The 4,729-nt window shown below is 37.6% G+C and overlaps 1 protein-coding gene across 1 annotated transcript in view; it reads left to right on the forward strand.

Moving 5' to 3' along the window:
* The first annotated feature begins 2,095 nt into the window (after window positions 1-2,095).
* LOC110450179 overlaps window positions 2,096-4,729 on the forward strand; it is a 17,897-nt gene continuing 15,263 nt past the window's right edge. Inside the window, exon 1 of the mRNA XM_021497487.1 lies at window positions 2,096-2,267. The gene's annotated coding sequence lies outside the window, so the exon portion shown is untranslated. The remainder of the gene's footprint in view (window positions 2,268-4,729) is intronic.

Raw genomic sequence — 4,729 nt, forward strand, 5'->3', positions numbered from 1 at the left:
CTCTCTGCTTCCCTCGCTTACCGGAAGAAACAGACGAATCTCTCTTACGGTAAGTTGAGGGTAGCTTTGGAACAATGAAGTCCTTGTCCTGAGATTTAGTCTGTGAACAAAGTTCACAAGGCGAAACCTCACTGCAAGGACAACACCTAGGACAAGCATCATGAGGGTCCCGTTCCACAAAGAAATGGGAACACCCATGAGCTCTACCTCGTCGCTGTCCCGACCGAGACATACCCTCCAAAGTGAAAGTAAACAAAAATTTACAAGCAGATACCACGGGAAAAAATGATAAAATACGATAGTACAAAGTACGCAACGTAGAAAGAATTTCACCCGTAATATAAATCAGAAAACGGTTAAAATAAATAACGTTTGCCGAAACAAACAACCGTCACCGAAATAAACAGAGGTCGGAAATTAACCCACGATAATGGCGGACCGTGGTACACCACCGGCAAACGTGGAGGAAAATAACCGGCCGTAAGAGGCACAAAAATATTTTCAACAATAATTAATTATATTAACAAGGGCAGATGGGTATAAGGCACACAAACTGCGCAAAAAATTGAGTTGACACTCGAACCAAACCGACAAAACTTTAGCTCCGGGCGTCAGCAGGCAGCAGGCGCCATAAAAGGAAGAGGAAGGGAGATCACTCCGTGGCTCTGTCGTCGAGATATGGGTTACGTCACGGTAGGAAGGTACGGATATTTGAATCTTTTGTTTTTGGGCTACAAAGATGGGTGTAGGTATTGTATATGCATACTAAAGTTATGGTAATTATTACTGAAATGAAATAGCTTATTACGGTCATTCACCAGTAACTGATGCAACAGACATTGCATACAATTAGCAACCTAATAACTATAATAATGACTTATCACATCTCAGGTGTATATGCGTCTGAATTCCGGGTGGTTTTTATGACAAGATGACAAACACGTCCATCTTGGTCAGATTGGCTCCCGTGTAGTACTTTGACCACTCTCGGACGCTCTCGCAAACGCATACTTACCTCGAAGCGGGAACATTCAAAAACCGAGATTCATACAAATAAGTGATCAAACAATGTACATATACAACATTCTTCTACCAATGTGCGATTGTGACATCAGATACACTATTAGGCTGATAAATCAGATGAAATAAACCAAACCAGTTTTAAAACAACACATCAGTATTAAATATAGCTTTTCTTTGACAGCCTTTCCGTGATATTAAAGCTGCAACCAATCAAAGGAAGCCATTGTCTCCACTAATAGATCCGCGTCGTCAATCTTCCTTTTGAATATTATACTCATCCTTTAAATAAGTTTGCCGCCTCTACATAGGTCGTTTGTATTTCACTGTCATTGCTACAACCTTCAATATTAATAATATAACATTATTTGTGCCTTTGACATGAGATATATTTCAAATTTATATGTAAAACAAAAATATATATCTTTAAAAAAAACCAGTATGACGCTTGACGACATTTTCCGGTACAATAAAAATATGTGATGACATATTATCGGTAGAATAAAAATGTGTGATGAAATTATATTTTTTAACCTTAAAAAAGAAAAGTAAGAGGTCTTCGTGACGGCATGAAAAAAAACCAGGACAACAAAACGGGTGTATGAAAATTACTGAAATAATAAAATGATAAGGTATGTGTGTTTATATGTGTCCAGCAATAAACCATCCTCTCATTTAAAGAGTACCCTTTTTAAATGGAGCTCATAATCAATACGACTGGGGTGAATATAAAAAAAGAGAAGTTAAATAGAGACCCCTGGACAATACTGGGGGGATGGTGTTAATCCAGACAGGAACAACATCGCCTTCCACAACAAATTTTGATCAAATCCAAGCCGTGACACGTTCTCAAATCCAGAGCTGGAGTAGTGATGCATGTAAATTTCAATTAATTATTTTTGTATCCTAAATACAATTGATAGTGACTGGTAGTACAGATGATATGACGTAACTTGTGTATTGTAAACGTATATATATGTTAAAGCGTTAATTGGCAAGGCAAGCTGTTAGTCACGGTGAAAGTCACATAGTGGATAGGGTAACATGTCAGTTTAAGCCGTGTGCAACGAGCGGAAAGAATTTTGCAAAAGTCCGGGCAAGTCTGACAATTGTTAAAACCGGCAACCACATAGATATTTATAGATCTGGTTTACCCATACCATGTATACAAGGGCAGTGACAGCCTCACAAACAATGGTTGTTACAAGTTATCCTAAATCGTTGAATGTGGTCATCCTCTTATAAAGGTCAGTATCAAGGTTTTACTGCTTCATTATTAACTGTTACAGACGAAATTCTATCGATATGTTAAAATAGTTGTTTATAATTAAGCGCACATGTACTTCCTGCTTGGTTTGAATGTCTTCTTTTTACAAGTGCTTTTTACATCAATAAATTAAACCCCTATAGTGTGTAGGTTCATATGATATATTTAAAACTAATACGTTGGAAGTTCTGCTAGGTTTGGGGTCTTGGGATTAGCCTTTATATAATTGGTGCTCTCGAACTAGTGGAGATCCATTCATCATTCAATTCAATTATTCCATCCGTGTCTTACAAACCGATTGTGCTCCATACGATGTTAAGACGTGTGCTTCCTTGGAGTTGGCCTAGATTTACATGGCGGAGGTCGTCGATGGAGCAGAACAGCTGGTCTTACTCTTGTACTTTTCAAACATCACTTTTTTCACAAGGAAGCATGTGATATATAAAAATCTCCTAAATACGAAACAGTTAAATGTTTTTACAGAGGGTAACAACAGAAACATGTGATATATAAACCTCCTGAACAGGGTATACATGACTGTTATTACAGAGGGTAACAACAGAGACATGTGATATATAAACCTCCTGAACAGGGTATACATGACTGTTATTACAGAATGTAAGAACAGAAACATGTGATATATAAACCTCCTGAACAAGGCATACATGATTGTTACTAAGGAGGGTGACAACAGCAACAGGGGATATATAAAGGGTATACATGAATGTTACCACAGAGGGTATCAACAGAAACAGGTGATATATAAAGGGGGTATACATGACTGTTACTAAAGAGGAATACAACAGAAGCAGGTGATATATAAACCTCCTGAGCAGGGTAAACATGACTGTTACTAAAGAGGGTTACAACAGAAACAGGGAATATATAAAGGGTATACATGAATGTTACCACAGAGGGTATCAACAGAAACAGGTGATATATAAAGGGGGTATACATGACTGTTACTAAAGAGGGTTACAACAGAAACAGTGGATATATAAAGGGTATATATGAATGTTACCACAGAGGGTATCAACAGAAACAGGTGATATATAAACCCCCTGAACAGGGTATACATGGCTGTTACAACAGAGGGTAACAACACAAACATGTGATATATAAACCTCCTGAACAGGGTATACATGACTGTTACTACAGAATGTAACAACACAAACATGTGATATATAAACCTCCTGAACAGGGTATACATGGCTGTTACTACAGAGGGTAACAACACAAACATGTGATATATAAACCTCCTGAACAGGGTATACATGGCTGTTACTACAGAGGGTAACAACAATCTATGTGATATTTAAACCTCCTGAACAGGGTATACATGACTGTTACTACAGAATGTAACAACACAAACATGTGATATATAAACCTCCTGAACAGGGTATACATGGCTGTTACTACAGAGGGTAACAACACAAACATGTGATATATAAACCTCCTGAACAGGGTATACATGGCTGTTACTACAGAGGGTAACAACAATCTATGTGATATTTAAACCTCCTGAACAGGGTATACATGACTGTTACTACAGAGGGTAACAACAATCTATGTGATATTTAAACCTCCTGAACAGGGTATACATGACTGTTATTACAGAGGGTAACAACAGAGACATGTGATATATAAACCTCCTGAACAGGGTATACATGACTGTTACTACAGAGAGTAACAACAGAGACATGTGATATATAAACCTCCTGAACAGGGTATACATGAATGTTACTACAGAATGTAACAACAGAAACATGTGATATATAAACCTCCTGAGCAGGGTATACATGGCTGTTATTACAGAGGGTAACAACAGAGACATGTGATATATAAACCTCTTGAACAGGGTATACATGACTGTTAATACAGAATGTTACAACAGAAACATGTGATATATAAACCTCCTGAGCAGGGTATACATGACTGTAATTACAGAGGGTAACAACAGAGACATGTGATATATAAACCTCCTGAACAGAGTATACATGAATGTTACTACAGAGGGTAACAACAGAGACATGTGATATATAACCCTCCTGAACAGGGTATACATGAATGTTACTACAGAGGGCAACAACAGAAACATGTGATATATAAACCTCCTGAGCAGGGTATACATGACTGTAATTACAGAGGGTAACAACAGAGACATGTGATATATATGAACCTCCTGAACAGGGTATACATGAATGTTACTACAGAATGTTACAACCGAGACATGTGATATATATGAACCTACTGAACAGGGTATACATAACTGTTACTACAGAGGGTAACAACAATCTATGTGATATATGAACCTCCTGAACAGGGTATACATGCATGTTAATACAGAATGTTACAACAGAAACATGTGATATATAAACCTCCTGAGCAGGGTATACATGACTGTTATTACAGAGGGTAACAACAGAGACATGTGATATATAT

Source organism: Mizuhopecten yessoensis, unplaced genomic scaffold (assembly GCF_002113885.1).
Source record: "Mizuhopecten yessoensis strain PY_sf001 unplaced genomic scaffold, ASM211388v2 scaffold5061, whole genome shotgun sequence".
Taxonomy (NCBI): Eukaryota; Metazoa; Mollusca; class Bivalvia; order Pectinida; family Pectinidae; genus Mizuhopecten; species Mizuhopecten yessoensis.